Genomic DNA, 17774 nt, shown 5'->3' with positions numbered 1-17774 from the left:
AACCAAAATGAAAACTCAGAAGAAAACCATAAGCAAAAATTAAATAGAAATCTGTGGCCCCAGAGCCACATGTCTCTGAGGAGTTACCCCTGAAACTCCTCCATAACATATCTTCTTGTGTCTAGTTATTACAGATGACCTGATTGTACACGGTCAGGAAAAAGGGTGGTTTACTGGTGAGTTTCAAAATTTGCTTTGGCTTTTGTAGATTTAAACCAGCCACTTGATCTAACTTTACATTCAGGCAAAACCTGTGTTATTACTATTTGTGCTTCTAGAATACTTATATTTTTTAAAAAAATCTTTCCCACACTATTTGTTTTCATTGGCATAATCAAGGTTTCCTTTACTAACTAAGAAATATGTAGCCAATTGAACTAAGATATCCAGACCTTTTCAAAAGCATGAACGTATTATTTCTGTCCATGTCGGTTGAAACAGATTAACAAAATTTACAGATCTAAATATTCACTTACCTCGGAAGTTCAGGTGGTTGCATTAAAAAAAAAAATATACAGCTAGCTAGCTAGAGACTAGTACTTAATTCTGTCCCATTAGATTGCTTCTTTGTTTATCACAAATAAAAAAACATTTCAGTGTAAAGTGTGAACATTTTTTTAAATCAATATTTGGCTCTACGAGAGGGGAGAGAGAGGTTTTTTTTTATACTGGAACAAAATCAACTGTCTGAGCAGTAAAAGTTCAAATGGAGGGAAAGACAGTGCAAACAGACTAAGCACTTCTGAACCACCAATATTCCAAACCCAAGGTCTGTTATGTGTCTTCATGAGAAGTGTATAGCAGGGTAAACTGGGGTATTTGCCTGAAGGTAAGCTATATACAGTGAGCGTTGATGAGCAATTTAATTGTCTCTTAGACAAATTATGAGACCATCCTAGATTTACAGGTCCACTCCAAGAGAGTTTAATATCCAGAAAAACAGAATAATTATCAATGAGAATCCTAAAGACCAATTCCTGTTAGCATACTCTATAGAACACAATTATAGACTAGGGTTTTTTAAGTTACTACATAGCAGCCTGAGCAAAAGAATCTGTCAGACTTAGCCAGTGTGAGTGAAAAAAAAAATCCGCAAGTTAGTTCCAGACACACAGACTCCTAACAGAACTAAAATGGAATTACAATTGTGTTTACTTGGAGAGGTAGCTTGGTACAACTGGTAGGGAGGAATGATTTTATTATTATTTTAATAACTCAGCCACTTTATAAAATGAACGGAACCATTTATGTATAACTGTCAATTTGTGCTATGGTAGAGGCTAGAGGCCCCAGCAGTATTGTGTTAGGCACTGTACAAATATACAGCAAAGAGATGGTCTCTGCTTCAGAGAGTTTACAATCTAAGTAATAGTGGAGAACAAGCATATACTAAGGAAGTTATGCTGATGAGCAGAGATGCTTCCAAAGCAGTGTGGGGGGGTGGCTGTAAGGGTGTCTCTCTTATTAAAGATGCAGTCCTGACCTTTGCAAAAGTCATTTCCACTCTTAAGTTTATATAGGATCTGTCACTCTTACTGTTTTCCCACATGCCAGAGGCAGTACACATCTCCCCACCCCAAATCTATGATTGACCCAATCAGCTGCCACTGTTCCTTCTTGCTGTGGACCCTGCCACCATAACCCATACCACTGTTACCTGCAATGCGCTCTACTTGGGGTCACTCCTGAAAATCATCTGGAACATTTTCTCAAGGGAGGTAAGTTGTCATGCGCATGCAATACTGGTGTTACCAGACCCGCTGTGATTACTGGTTTATTTCTGGGTGCAGTTCAAGGTGTTGGTTACGCTCTAAAAAGTCATCAAAGGTCTGGATCTCAGTTATCCAAGAGATCAGGTCTTCCCCTGTGGCCTGTGCCGGTAGCAGAGAGATGCTGGATGATTCCTGCTGTCTGTTCTTGGAGTGAAATACTCTTGAATGGATGGCAGAGTATCATAGTTGGAGGGCCAAGGAACCTCTTCCTTCTAGATGTGTTCTAGAGTCCAGGTTTGGGAAGCTTCAAGTGGCTGTGCCAGAGGTATCCATTTTTGTAGGTCTCTGGTTTGCTAGTAAGGATTAATCAATTTAGTAGCACAGAAAAGAAGTTCTGTTAAGTCTTTTGATTTGGAGAAGGTATTTGTTATTGGCTGGCTTTTTTTTAAAGGATCTAAAATGCCCAGATACACGCCATTATAAATCTGTAAACAAATCAGATAAATATTCCCCCTTAGTATGTGTAAGCTGATGGTCTTTAAAAAAGCCATACACCAAAAATTGATGATCTCCATATTTCCCTATATTAATTGATGAGCAGCTTATTTGTCATATAACGTTACTTCATATACTGTAATCTACATTTCTGTAACCATGCAAGATACCAAATACATAGAATCATAGAATATCAGGGTTGGAAGGGACCTCAGGAGGTCATCTAGTCCAACCCGCTGCTCAAAGCAGGACCGATCCCCAATTAAATCATCCCAGCCAGGGCTTTGTCAAGCCTGACCTTAAAAACTTCTAAGGAAGGAGATTCCACCACCTCCCTAGGTAACCCATTCCAGTGTTTCACCACCCTCCTAGTGAAAAAGGTTTTCCTAATATCCAACCTAAACCTCCCCCACTGCAACTTGAGACCATTACTCCTCGTCCTGTCCTCTTCCACCACTGAGAATAGTCTAGAACCATCCTCTCTAGAACTACCTCTGAGGTAGTTGAAAGCAGCTATCAAATCCCCCCTCATTCTTCTCTTCTGCAGACTAAACAATCCCAGTTCCCTCAGCCTCTCCTCATAAGTCATGTGTTCCAGACCCCTAATCATTTTTGTTGCCCTTCGCTGGACTCTCTCCAATTTATCCACATCCTTCTTGTAGTGTGGGGCCCAAAACTGGACACAGTACTCCAGATGAGGCCTCACCAATGTCGAATAGAGGGGGACGATCACGTCCCTCGATCTGCTCGCTATGCCCCTACTTATACATCCCAAAATGCCATTGGCCTTCTTGGCAACAAGGGCACACTGCTGGCTCATATCCAGCTTCTCGTCCACTGTCACCCCTAGGTCCTTTACCGCAGAACTGCTGCCTAGCCTAGTCTGTAGCTGTGCATTGGGTTCTTCCGTCCTAAGTGCAGGACCCTGCACTTATCCTTATTGAACCTCATCAGATTTCTTTTGGCCCAATCCTCCAATTTGTCTAGGTCCCTCTGTATCCTATCTCTGCCCTCCAGCGTATCTACCACTCCTCCCAGTTTAGTATCATCCGCAAATTTGCTGAGAGTGCAATCCACACCATCCTCCAGATCATTTATGAAGATATTGAACAAAACCGGCCCCAGGACCGACCCCTGGGGCACTCCACTTGACACCGGCTGCCAACTAGACATGGAGCCATTGATCACTACCTGTTGAGCCCGACAATCTAGCCAACTTTCTACCCACCTTTATAGTGCATTCATCCAGCCCATACTTCTTTAACTTGCTGACAAGAATACTGTGGGAGACTGTGTCAAAAGCTTTGCTAAAGTCAAGATACAATACATCCACTGCTTTCCCTTTATCCACAGAACCAGTAATCTCATCATAGAAGGCGATTAGATTAGTCAGGCATGACCTTCCCTTGGTGAATCCATGCTGACTGTTCCTGATCACTTTCCTCTCATGTAAGTGCTTCAGGATTGATTCTTTGAGGACCTGCTCCATGATTTTTCCGGGGACTGAAGTGAGGCTTACTGGCCTGTAGTTCCCAGGATCCTCCTCTTTCCCTTTTTTAAAGATTGGCACTACGTTAGGCTTTTTCCAGTCATCCAGGACTTCCCCCGTTCGCCACGAGTTTTCAAAGATAATGGCCGATGGCTCTGCAATCACAGCCGCCAGTTCCTTTAGCACTCTCGGATGCAACTCATCCGGCCCCATGGACTTGTGCACGTCCAGTTTTTCTAAATAGTCCCTAACCACCTCTTTCTCCACAGAGGGCTGGCCATCTATTCCCCATGTTGTGATGCCCAGCACAGCAGTCTGGGAGCTGACCTTGTTCGTGAAGACAGAGGCAAAAAAAGCATTGAGTACATTAGCTTTTTCCACATCCTCCGTCACTAGGTTGCCTCCCTCATTCATTAAGGGGCCCACACTTTCCTTGGCTTTCTTCTTGTTGCCAACATACCTGAAGAAACCCTTCTTGTTACTCTTAACATCTCTAACTAGCTGCTGCTCCAGGTGCGATTTGGCCCTCCTAATTTCATTCCTACATACCCGAGCAATATTTTTATACTCTTCCCTGGTCATATGTCCAACCTTCCACTTCTTGTAAGCTTCTTTTTTATGCTTAAGATCTGCTAGGATTTCACCGTTAAGCCAAGCTGGTTGCCTGCCATATTTACTATTCTTTCGACACATCGGGATGGTTTGTCCCTGTAACCTCAACAGGGATTCCTTGAAATTCAGCCAGCTCTCCTGGACTCCTTTCCCCTTCATGTTAGTCCCCCAGGGGATCCTACCCATCCGTTCCCTGAGGGAGTCGAAGTCTGCTTTCCTGAAGTCCAGGGTCCGTATCCTGCTGCTTACCTTTCTTCCCTGTGTCAGGATCCTGAACTCAACCAACTCATGGTCACTGCCTCCCAGATTCCCATCCACTTTTGCTTCCCCTACTAATTCTTACCGGTTTGTGAGCAGCAGGTCAAGAAAAGCTCCCCCCTAGTTGGCTCCTCTAGCACTTGCACCAGGAAATTGTCCCCTACGCTTTCCAAAAACTTCCTGGATTGTCTATGCACCGCTGTATTGCTCTCCCAGCAGATATCAGGAAAATTAAAGTCACCCATGAGAACCAGGGCATGCGATCTAGTAGCTTCCACGAGCTGCCGGAAGAAAGCCTCATCCACCTCATCCCCCCACATCATAAATGTCTCATCAGATAGCAGACATCAGATTCTAATTAACCTGTTATGCAGGCTGGATGACTTTTCAGAAGCTGAACCCAGACCATGAAAGCAATCATAAGAGAAAATCTGAGTCCAAATGAATGTTTATAAGTGCCTCACCAAGGTTATGTCTACACTACGAAATTAGGTCGATTTTATAGAAGTCAATCTTTAGAAAGCGATTTTATGCAGTTGATGGTGTATGTTCCCATTCAGCGCATTAAGTCGGCAGAGTGCATCCTCAATACTGTGGCTAGCATTGACTCACAGAGCGGTGCACTGTGGGTAGCTATCCCACAGTCCCTGCTGCCCACTGGAATTCTGGGTTAAGCTCCCAGTGCCTGATGGGGCAAAAACATTGTTGCAGGTGGTTTTGGGTACATGTGGTCAGTCTCCCCTCCCTCCATGAAAGCAACGGCAGACAATTGTTTGGCGCCTTTTTTTCTGGGTTACCCATGCAGACGCCATAGCATGGCAAGCATGGGGCCCGCTTAGCTCACTGCTGCTGTTGTGAGCATTGTAAACACCTCGCACATTGTCCTACAGTATGTGCAGAACCTTGCTAGGAGACGCCAGCACGAGGACGATTGTGAGGAGGACATGGACACAGACATTCCTGAAAGCACGGGATGTGGCAATTGGGATACTATGGTGGCACTGGGGTAGGTTGATACAGTGGAACGCTGCAAACAAGCACAGACTGGTGCAGGTATGGAATGATTCCCAGGGGCTGCGAAACTTTTGCATGCGTAAGGCCACTTTCCTGGAACTTTGTGAGTTGCTTTCCCCCATCCTGAAGCACAGGAATACCAAGATGAGAATGCCCTGACAGTTAAGAAGCGAGTGGCGGTAGCCCTGTGGAAGCTTGCAACACCTGACTGCTACCAGTCAGTCGGGAATCAATTTGGAGTGGGCAAATCTACAGTGGGAGCTGCTGTGATCCAAGTAGCCAATGCAATCACTGACCTTCTGCTAACAAGGGTAGTGACTCTGGGAAATGTGCAGGTCATACTGGATGGCTTTGCTGCAATGGGGTTCCCTAACTGTGGTGGGGCAATAGACAGAATGCATATCCCTATCTTGGGACCGGACCACCTTGCCAACCAGTACATAAACCACAAGGGGTACTTCTCAATGGTGCTGCAAGCACTGGTGGATTACAAGGGACATTTCACCGACATCAACGTGGGATGGCTGGGAAAGGTGCATGATGCTCGCATCTTTAGGAACTCCGGGCTGTTTGAACAGCTGCAAGAAGGGACTTACTTCCCAGACCAGAATATTACCGTTGGGGATGTTGAAATGCCAATAGTTATCCTTGGGGACTCAGCCTACCCGTTGCTCCCATGGTTCATGAAGCTGTACACAGGCAGCCTGGACAGTAGTAAAGAGCAGTTCAACTATAGGCTGAGCAAGTAAGTGCAGAATGGTGGTAGAATGTGCCTTTGGATATTTAAAAGCTTGCGGGCACTCTTTGCTGACTAGGTTAGACCTCAGCGCAACCAATATTCCCACTGTTATTACTGCTTGCTGTGTGCTCCACAATATCTGTCAGAGTAAGGGGTGGGAGGTTAAGGCAAATTGCCTGGCAGCCGATTTTGAACAGCCAGACACCAGGGCGATTAGAAGAGCACAGCTAGGTGTGCTGCGCATCAGAAAGGCTTTGAAAACCAGTCTCATGACAGGCCAGACTACGGTGTAACAGTTGTATGTTTCTCCTTGATGCAAACCCGCCCCCTTCGTTGAATTTTAATTCCCTGTAAGCCAACCACCCTGAATGAACCATGCATTCTTTCTTTATTAATTAAAAAAAAAGTGAGAACTGACAAGGTAGCCCAGGTGGGGTGGGGGAGGAGGGAAGGACAAAGCCACCTTGCTTATTGTAGCCACACTACAAATCAAAGCTGTTTGTATGACAGCCTTCTGTTGCTTGGGCCATCGTCTGGAGTGGAGTGGCTGGGTGCCCAGAGCCTCCCCCTTGCCCACGTTCTCGGGCATTTGGGTGAGGAGGATATGGAAGTTGGGGAGGAGAGCAGGCAGTTATACAGTGGATGCAGCGGCGGTCTGTGCTCTTGTTCCCTTTCCTGCAGCTCCATCAGATGCCTGATCATGTCCGTTTGCTTCCCTATTAGCCTCAGCATCGCCTCCTGTCTCTTCTCATTGCGCTCACCTAATACTTTCCTGGCCTCCTACACTGAATGCCTCCATGCATTCAGCTGTGCCCTATCAGTGCAGGAGGACTGCATGAGCTCGGAAAACATGTCATTGCAAGTGCGTTTTTTTTTTTTTTTTTTTGCCTTCTAATCTGCAATAATCTCAGGGATGAAGATGATGGGGGAGCATAGAAACATTTTGTACCTGAGGGGGAATAAAAAGGGAGAGTAAAATTTAAGATGATACACTTCTGAGAACAAAAGGGGAGACTCTTTCACAGTGAGTCAAGCAATTCCCAGCAGACCGTACAAGGTCGCATTTTGCCTTTTATATTGAGCACCTGCCAGCATGGTGACACATCACACACGGCTGGGCATCAGAATTTGGTTTCCAGGCAACCATGGTAAGCCAAAGGGTATGCGGGGTTGGCTTCTTCCACCTTCATAACATATGGGAAGGGTTTCAAACTGCAGCGCCCTCCTTTCCCATAGCAAACAATGCTGGTTGGGTTTGCCATTTAAAAGGAGGGGCTGCGGTTTTCAGGTGGATATGCAGCACACCCCTCCCTCCACCCTACCACATGGCTGTTCTCTAGGATGATCTCTTTTAGCCAAGTGCAAACAGCCCAGCATGAATGGGGTCCTTTTACTGTTCCCTTACAAAAATTCCCCTATTTCAACCAGGTGACCGTGAATGATATCACTCTCCTGAGGCTAACACAGAAAGATAAAGACTGAATGTTGCTTGAATGCGACCAAAACCCAGGACCATTCGCTGCCATGCTTTTGTGCTGCAACAATTCCAGACTACTTGCTACTGCTTGGTGTGGTAAAGTGTCCTACTGTGGAGGATGAAATAAGGCAGCCCTCCCCAGAAACCTTCTGCAGAGGCTTTCAGAGTACCTCCAGGAGAGCTTCATGGAGATGTTCCTGGAGGATTCCCACTGCTCCCCAGACACGTTAACAGACTTTTCCAGTAGCTGTACTGGCCACGAATGCATCCCAATTCTTCAGGGCAAATAAAACATTAAACCCAATTGCTTTTAAACCCTGTACTGTAGTTACAAATGTGCACTCACCAGAGGTGCCTTCTCCGGCTTCAGGGTCCGGGAACCCGCCTTGGGAGGATATTGGCTCCAGGGTGATAGAAAGGTCCTGGCTGCCGGGGAGAACGGATTTTGATTGGAGTTTGGCCTGCACAGATTCTTCTCCCCATACAACAATCAGATCCAGTGTCTCCCGTTAGCTCCAGCATGGAGCTCGTTTGCGATTCTGGGACTGCATGGTCACCTGTGCTGCTGAGTTCGCCATGCTGATCAAACAGGAAATGAAATTCAAAATTTCCCGGGGCTTTTCCTGTGTACCTGGCTAGTGCATCGGAGCTGAAAGCGCTATCCAGAGCGGTCACATTGGAGCACTCTGGGATAGCTCCTGGAAGCCAAAATCAACAAACTGCATCTGCACTACCCCGAATTCGACCCAGCACCGTCTATTTTAGTGCTACTCCCCTCACCGGGGAGGAGTACAGCAGTCAATTTTAAGAGCCCTTCAGGTCGACGGAATGGGGTTGGTTGTGTAGATACATTGCTTATAAAATTGACCTAATGCAGATAAATTTGACCTAACCTCGTAATGTAGACCAGGGCTAAAGTAATACTTTTCATGACTTGTTACCTTTTTGTTTACTTGTTGACATTTGACTTGTTGACTTTTTCATTTTAAACCTCATTTTCTAACAGCAGTTCTGGCAACAATATAGTTTAAAAGCACTCTGCTTTCGGAGTCACTTTAGTAAATGTGTAGATTTCGCTCACACAGAGCAAGACCAAAGTAATGGAACCAAAGATGACTGCCCTATTACACACATTTGATCTGTATTCTTCTGTAGCAGCAAGAACTCAGCTACTGCACCACCACCACCCCATCTAAACTTTCCTTTTTAAAATAAGTTTGTCATTACAAAAGGAGTGCAAAATCCCTTGCACAGCGCCTTCTCTTCACTTTAGCAGATACATACATGCATGCATGCATGCATACGTGTGTGTGTGTGTATATATGTGTGTATGTCTGTTTCAGAGAGATAGTGTTGGGTGGGTGGGAATCTGAATGAACAGCTCTCAAGAAATTACTTTCCTTTTTATCTCCAGAATTCAGTCTGAGTGGCATCAATGCAAGCTTTCTCCCCACTGCCTCATGAGTGTGCCTAAAACCAAACTAGCTTTTCTAGATGTGTAAACGTTTTTCAGCCTCCATGCTAAACATTCCCTGGAAGGACACACACTCTTCTGAAAGTGCCAACAAGGTACAAATTAGTGACTTGATCCTTATTGTACATAAACAACTTTTTTCACACAGGCCACTGAATGGTTGTGGTAAGTTTTGGGTCACTACCACCCTGGGCCAGAATCAGATCTGTATCCCATTGCCCAGCCTGCCATTCATAATATTTCAATGTATACCTGTATTTTACCTGTTCATTGGGACTTCACACCCTTCCTGTAAATCCAGCCTACCTTGCCTGTGCATCCTCCTGTGTTTTTTTTGTTCGTACCCTCTTGGGAGTCCAGGTTAGGAGATCTGAATTGCAAGGTGTAAGGGATTTATTAAACATCAAAATGACCTGGAAGAAAACATAAAATCATCATTGATAAAGTTTGCAGATAACACAAACTGGGGGGTAGTTGGTGGTAAATAATGACAAGGACCAAGTGACTGATTCAGAGCAATTGGATCACTTGGTAAACTGGGTGCAAGCAAACAATGCATGTTTTAATATGGTTAAATGTAAATATAAATGTAAGCAGAGTTAAGATGAGCTCTACCCTGACATCTGGTGGCGAGTCATGGTGGGTTGTGGAAAAGAACTTCAGGAGGTGATCTCATTTGCATAGGTACACCCACCCCGCCTAGATGGTCACTTTGGCTGCTGTAGGAGCCCCAGTTTCTCTGTTATGGGGGCAGGAATAAACTGTTATTATCCTGATTATGTGAATCAAGGACAGGGAACTGTACTTGGCCTTTTGTTATGATGGAGGGACTCACCATCAACTAAGCAGCACTCTCTAGGCAATGGTCATGGGTTCCAAAACCCAGTGAATGGAGAGAGGCTGGGGACAAGTATTAATGTCTGGTGGTATGGGCCACCAGGTGAGGGCCCTACATGCCAATTGCACCGTCTCCTCTCTCTACTGTGGAATATCAGAGCTAGTTTTGATTCCAATAAGAGTCTCGTTACAGGCTGTTAAGCTGAAATCACTTTGGGCCAGTGGTGCACCAGCCCTGGGGCTCCCCTACTACAAGCTGAAATCACTAAAGAGCTAAAATTATGAAGAACTGAAATCACTGAGCATTGCGTTAGGTAGTGGGGAGGCCCGAAGCTATATTGTGGAGCAGTTTGCGAGACGGCTGGTGGAGCGGAGCGGAGCAGTTTGCGAGACGGCTGGAGCAGCTCACAGGATGGTTGGTGGAGCGGAGCGGCTGCCAGAGCAGAGTGACTCGTGGGATGGCTGGTGGAGCAGAGCAGAGCCGAGCCCCATGGAGAGGTGGGGCAATTGGCTTCGGACCACGTAAGGTGCCCCTTAGCTCCCCCATTTCCACCCAGGTTGGGAGGTAAAACTTTGCAGATAAACTTTTGAACTCTGGGGCTGCACTGACCAGGGACAGAGACTTTTGGGTTGTTGGACTTTTGGGACTTTGGGTGACTTTTGGGTTGCTGGACTCAAGAACCAAAGGCCCAATTTGCTTGGGATGAGTTTTTGCTCATGGGTTGTGTTATGAATCCTGTTGGTGGTGTTTTACCAACATAATGCCACATTGTTTCTCTCTGTTATTAAAAGGCTTTTGCTACATTCAGACTCTGTGCTTGTGAGAGGGGAAGTATTGCCTCTTGGAGATGCCCGGGGGGATGGTATATATTTGTCCCAGGTCACTGGCTGCGGGCTCGAGCTGGTTTTGCATTGTGTTGTTGGAATGGAACCCCTAGATACTGAACCGGCCCTTGTTGCTGCCAACTCTGACTGGCAGAAGGGTTACATAAACATTTAGGAACAAAGAATGTCGGCCATACTTACAGGATGGGGGACTCTATCCAGGGAAGCAGGCAGTGACTCTGAAAAAGATTTAGGGGTTGTGGTGGATAATCTTTTTGGCACTGGTGTGACTTCCACTGCAATACGGTTCCTAGTTCCAGTGCCGACAATTCAAAAGGGTGTTGATAAATTTGAAAGGATTCAGGGAAGAGCCACAAAAATAATTGAGCTCTATTAGCTTATCCAAGAGAAGGTTAAGGCATGTTTTGATTACAGTCTACAACTATTTACGAGGGGAACAAATATTTAATAATTGACTCTTCTTTCTAGCAGAGAAAGATAGAACACAGTCCAATGACTAGAAATTGAAGCTAGACATATTCAGTCTGGAAATAATGCCTAAATTTTTAATGGTGAAAGTAACCATTACAACAGTTTGCGAAGCATTGTGGTAGATTCTCCATCACTAACAAATGTTAAAGATTGGATGTTTGTCCAAAAGATATGCGTCAGGAATTATTTCTGGGGCGTTGTAAGGAGGCCAGATGAGATGATCAAAATTGTTCCTCTGGCCTTGGCATCTATGGTTCTATGAATCTATGAAAAATGTTTACCTTTTGGAATATGGTCTCCTCTGTGTGCTTGTCGGTCCAGTTAGTGTTAACCGATTAGTTACGCTGAAATGGTCAAAATGAAACGAGTGGGGTACAAATATAAAGTTAATTGATCCCCTTAATAAAATTCTGCCAAAATAAAATTAGTAGAATGCTGTTTCTATTGAGTAAGCAAAAGATACTGTATTTGTTTGGATGGCTTAAAGCAAAATGGTCCCACATACTCTATTTAAAAGGATAAAGTGTATGTTGAATAAAATTTAAAGAACTGCTGTAAAAAGAGATTTCAGCTCCTTATAGTCATTTTAAGTGATGTCCATCAAGTTTTTTTTACTACATAAGAACATATGTTCTACTGGCTCAGACCAAAGGTCCATCTAGCCCAGTACCCTGTCTTCTGACAGTGGCCAGTGCCAGGTGCCCCAAAGGGAATGAACAGAACAGGTAATCATCAAGTGATCCATCCCCTGTTGCTCATTCCCATCTTCTGGCAAACAGAGGCTAGGGACGCCATTCCTGCCCATCCTGGCTAATAGCCATTGATGGACCTATCCTCCATGAATTTATCTAGTTCTTTTTTAACCTTGTATGGTCTTGGCCTTCACAACATCCTCTGGCAAGGAGTTCCACAGGTTGTCTGTGTGTTATGTGAAGAAATACTTCCTTTTATTTGTTTTAAACCTGCTGCCTATTAATTTCATTTGGTGACCCCTAGTTCTTGTGTTATGAGAAGTAGTAAACAACACTTCCTTATCTACTTTCTCTACACCAGTCATGATTTTATAGACCTCAATCATATCTCCCCTTAGCTGTCTCTTTTCCAAGCTGAAAAGTCCCAGTCTTGTCAATCTCTCCTCACACAGAAGCTGTTCCATACCCCTAATAATTTTTGTTGCCCTTTTCTGAACCTTTTCCAATTCCAATACATCTTTTTTGAGATGGGGCGACCACATCTGCACACAGTATTCAAGATGTGGGTGTACCATGGATTTATATAGAGGCAACATTATATTTTCTGTCCTTTATCTTTCCCTTTCTTAATTATTCCCAGCATTCTGTTTGCTTTTTTTGACTGCTGCTGCACATTGAGTGGATGTTTTCAGAGAACTATCCACAATGACTCCAAGATCTTTCTTGAGTGGTAACGGCTAAATTTAGACCCCATCATTTTATATGTATCGTTGGGATTATGCTTTCCAATGTGCATTACTTTGCATTTATCAACATTAAATTTCATCTGCCATTTTGTTGCCCAGTAACCCAGTTTTGAGAGATCCTTTTGTAGCTCTTCGCAGTCTGCCTGGGTCTTAACTATCTTTAGTAATTTTGTATCATCTGCAAATTTTGCTACCTCACTGTTTACCCCTTTTTCCAGATCATTTATGAATATGTTGAATAGGACTGGTCCCAGAACAGATCCCTGGAGGACACCACTATTTACGTCTCTCCATTCTGAAAACTGACCATTTATACCTATGTTTTGTTTCCTATCTTTTAACCAGTTACCAATCCATGAGAGCACCTTTCCTCTTATCCCGTTGCAGCTTACTTTGCGTAAGAGTCTTTGGTGAGGAACCTTGTCAAAGGCTTTCTGAAAATCTAAGTACACTATATTCACTGGATCCCCCTTGTCCACATGCTTGTTGACTCCCTCAAAGAATTCTAGTAGATTGGTGAGGCATGATTTCTCTTTACAAAACCATGTTGACTCTTCCTCGACAAATTATGCTCATCTACATGTCTGACAATATTGTTCTTTATTACAGTTTCAACCAGTTTGCCTGGTACTGAAGTCAGGCTTACAAGCCTGTAATTGCCAGGATCATCTCTGGAGCCCTTTTTAAAAATTGGCATCATATTAGCTATCCTCCAGTCATCTGGTACAGAAGCTGATTTAAATGATAGGTTACGGACTACAGTTAGTAGTTCTGCAATTTCACATTTGAGTTCCTTCAGAACTCTTGGATGAATACCATCTGGTCCTGGTGTCTTATTGCTGTTTAATTTATCAGTTTGTTCCAAAACCTCCTCTAATGATACCTCAATCTTGGACAGTTCCTCAGATCTGTCACCTAAAAAGATTAGATTAGAGTTGTAAGCACAGTATGTAAAATATGCAATATGTAACCATACAAAGCTTTGCATTATTCTAATTATGTACTCATGGCACAGATGTAGCTTGCATTTACCTAATGCATACTTTAGGCAGGGTGGCATACGTGAGGGTGGTTAGCTACTTGCTGTAAGGTTGTACATTGTCCATAATCAAACAGGTCAGTACTGTAATTAAGCTATCCTATATATCAAAACTTCTGTACTTACAAAACACAACTGAGAGCAAAGACTTTAGAAGACCCGTTTTGTAATGTAGGACCATTCACAATTGAATAGCTGGTTGAAACTGACAACCTGGAATATTTTCAGGTTTGAAAATGTAACGTGTCTGCCAAAATACTTATTTTGGCAAGGAGATGAATACATTCATATTTATTGTCTTCACACTCAGGCCTTGTCTACGCTACAGGGGAAATTCGATCTAAGCTACGCAATTTGAGTTACATGAATAGAGTAACTCAAATAGACATAGCTTAGAGGTACTTACCATGGGGTCCATGCTACGTGATGTCGATGGGAGATGCTCTCCCATTGACTCCCCCTACTCTTCTTGATCCGGTGGAGTACAGGAGTTGATGGGAGAGCAGTCTACGGTCGATTTAGCAGGTCTTCACTAGACCTGCTAAAGCAACCGCTGATGCATCGATCGCCACTTGTCGATCCCCCAGGAAGTGCAGACAAGCCCTAAGATGCTCGTGTGCTTTCAGTTGTGTTTTGTAAGTACAGAAGTTTTGATATATAGGATAGCTTAATTACAGTACTGACCTGTTTGATTATGGACAATTAAATGGATCCAAAAAAGCATAAATAAATGGGTTAGGGAGGGGGAGTGAGATTAGGTTTATTTTGCAAGGTGTTTTATGAAAATTGAAATAATAAAAGTAACTACAGGAGCATGAATGGACACTATAAACCTTATCAACCACAGACACGGCTACAAAAGTGCTATGCAGCCAGAGCTATTAAAATTAAAGGGAAGACTGGCTTCTGTTACTCTTTTAGGCCCTGATCTAAAGTTCACTGAAGTCAATGGAAGTCTTTCTGTTCCCTGCTGTTGGCTTTAGATCAGGCCTATGGGGTGCAAGCTGTTAGCATCCAAACTTCCTATCAAAAAGGTATCATTCCATTTTAGAACATCAGTCGGAGCTGTGCATAATATTATAAACATACATGGTGAGTCCTAAAATAAGCAGCTACTTGAGAGTTGAGTTCCTAGAGGAGTCTTACTCCTCTTAGAATGCAGCAGAATGTGTGCAGATCTTCTCTCTCATTTTAGTGATTTTCTATAGGCAGTTTGATTTATCAGTTAGTTGTATGGTTCTGCGTGCCACACATCATCATAGCATAAGTTTATTTATGTTTTATAATGATCTGATCTCTTTCTCTGGATTTCCCACTGCATTCTAACTTCTTTGTACCTATCTTTTAGTGTGTAAGCTCCTAAGAGCAGTAATTCTAGTTCTGCACCAAACCTGACACCAAGGGCTGACCAAGTACATATTGTAAAGCAGGCAACCAGAAATGCAAAGCACTAATAATTAATCACACAGTCACCATGCTTCTCCGTTTTACAAGAAAGATTGCTTGAAAATCAGCAGAGACTTAATTTGTTGTTTGTGGGCCAAAAAGAATAATTCTATTAAGGCCAAGATTGTGCCACTTCTAAGTCTGGAAGAATGTGATATTGACTTTCCACAAAGGAAAAGCTTCTAGTTGTTGGCTTCACTGTTCTATTTATTAATTTTTTAAAAATCTTACTATCTGCTGCAGTTTTGGTCTCCTGGTTTGCCTTCTATTTCTGCACTTGGACTTCTCTATCTTCCAGTGACCCTAGTCAATATCAGAAACAACAAGGAGTCCGCTGGCACCTTAAAAACTAACAGATTTATTTGAGCATAAGCTTTTGTGGGTAAAAAACCCCACTTCTTTAGATACATGGAGTGAAAATTACAGATGCAGGCATTAATCTACTGACACATGAAGAGAAGGGAGTTACCTTACACGTGGAGAATCAGTGGTGACAGGGCCAATTCAAGCGGAGGGATGTAGTCCACTCCCAATAATTGATGAGGAGGTATCAATACCAGGAGAGGGAAAGTTGCTTTTGTAGCGAGCCCAACACTCCCAGTCCCTATTCAAGCCCACATTAATAGTGTTAAATTTTTCTAATGAATTTTAGTTCTGTAGTTTTTCTTTAAAGTCTGTTTTTGAAATATTTTTGTTCAAGTATGGCTACTTTAAAATCTGTTATAGAATGTCCAGGCAGATTGAAGCAATTCAAGAGCAAGCGCTTTATTCATTATTCAGCAACCTCCAAGGTAAAGTCAACATCTGTGCCGTTTCCCTTATAAGGGAAATATAAATACCATTATGCTTCTAAGCCACTCAATCAGACTTAAACTGCTGCACCTCCAGAATACATGATTTCAGACAGAGGCTGAGGAATCCACCTCTTTCAGTCTTTTTTTTTTTCTCTCCCACCCCATGGTGCTGGAATTATTTTTTCATGGGGGTGCTGCTGTATGTCTTTGGTGTTTGTTATTACTACTTCAAGCCTTGGGGTGCAGCCAGGGGTGAAAGTAAGTTAGAGGACTTACCAGTACACCGGAGTCCTGAGCAGGGGGTGTGGCCTCAATCAGAAGAGGCGTGGCCTTAACTGGAAGAAGCAGGGCCTTAAATCCCTGGGCCCTTTAAATCTTCATTTAAAGGGCCAGGGCTCCAGCTGCGGTAGTGGCAGCTGGGAGCCCGGGGCCCCTTAAATCACCCCCAAGCTACCAGCTGCAGAAGCAGCTGGGAACCCCGGGGCTCAGGGGCAATTTAAAGGGCTCCCAGTTCCAGCTGCTGCTACTGAAGCGGAGTCCTGGGCCCTTTAAATCACTGAGGAGCCCTGGGGGCTCCTGGCTGCCACCGCTACCCCGGGGCTCCGGCAGAGCTTTAAAGGGCCTGGGGCTCCGCTGTGGTAAAGGCTGCCCGAGCCCTTTAAATCCCTGCCTGAGCCCTGCTGTCTGAGCCCTGGGGTAGCAGTGGCGGGGATTTAAAGGGCTGGGGTGGTAGTGGGGGCTGGAGCTGCCGGGCCCTTTAAATGCCCCCCGGAGCCTCGCCCCCGCTGCTACCCCAGGGCTTCAGCAGCAGGGCTCAGGTGGAGATTTAAAGGGCTGGGGCGCTAGCAGCGGCTGGAGCTGCGGGGCCCTTTAAGTCCCCACTGCAGCCCTGCCACCGCTAACTCAGGGCTTTAAATTGCTATCTGGGAAAGCCGGTCCCGGTATGGTGCACCAGCTCTTACCGATACACCGTACTAGGGTGTACCGGTTTACTTTCACCTCTGGGTGCAGCTGCATCACTGTCCCTATCCCCCGTTTTATAAATTGCTTTGCTGATTGGCCTAACTTTAAACTGATCCAACCTAGCAAGGAAGTGAGCTGGACACTTCTGAGTCCTCGTACCCTCCTGGGACTAGGCCCTGTGCCCAGATGGCACACTAACGCCAGGCTGGGGCTTGGCTAAATAGGCAAATCCTCTCCTCCTCATGCAGTTATATTCAGGCCCAGTTAGGTACTGTAAGAACCTGATGCTTTCTGCAGGGCCTGGGGCCACCGAAGGCACCTAGCCCTGCAGGGCAGGTATCCCTCTCCACCCTCAATGCAGGGGGAAGAGCATCTGGGTCCTTCTGCCTTTTGGTCCTCGCTTTCCAGCGCGGAGGGAGGGTGGGACCAGGATCTGCTGCTGGCCTCGGCCCACGGGGCATCCCCACCTTCCCTGCGGCTCGCTGGCTGCCCGCAGGCGTTCTTGGCGCAGGTGCCGCCCGCCCTCACGGGAGAGGTTCAGCCGCCGTCTAGGCTCCCGAGCCTGGCACCAGAGCGCGCCCCGGGACCCCGAGGAGCCCGGGGGCGCGGCGCCCGCCGCCGCCCCGGCCCGGGAGCCCCGCGGCCGGTCTCAGGAGCCGGGGTGGGGAGG

General features: G+C 45.0%; 1 long non-coding RNA gene across 4 annotated transcripts; it reads right to left on the bottom strand.

The window, feature by feature from the left end:
- Nucleotides 1-6690: 6690 nt before the first annotated feature.
- Nucleotides 6691-17770, bottom strand: LOC125644195 (uncharacterized). Of its 4 annotated transcripts, none has more exons than XR_012670250.1 (6): nt 15817-17770; nt 11706-11768; nt 11134-11171; nt 9577-9683; nt 8143-8375; nt 6691-7268 (listed from the first exon to the last, which is right to left on the bottom strand). It is a non-coding gene; the product is annotated as an uncharacterized LOC125644195 (long non-coding RNA). The 4 variants fall into 4 exon arrangements; XR_012670249.1 differs by having other exon boundaries at nt 8143-8222; XR_012670251.1 differs by having other exon boundaries at nt 8143-8222; nt 16418-17770.
- Nucleotides 17771-17774: the final 4 nt, after the last annotated feature.

Source organism: Caretta caretta, chromosome 10 (genome assembly GCF_965140235.1).
Source record: "Caretta caretta isolate rCarCar2 chromosome 10, rCarCar1.hap1, whole genome shotgun sequence".
Taxonomy (NCBI): domain Eukaryota; kingdom Metazoa; phylum Chordata; order Testudines; family Cheloniidae; genus Caretta; species Caretta caretta.
The sequence above is the reverse complement of the archived record's forward strand: the minus strand, read 5'-3'. Positions and strand labels throughout refer to the sequence as shown.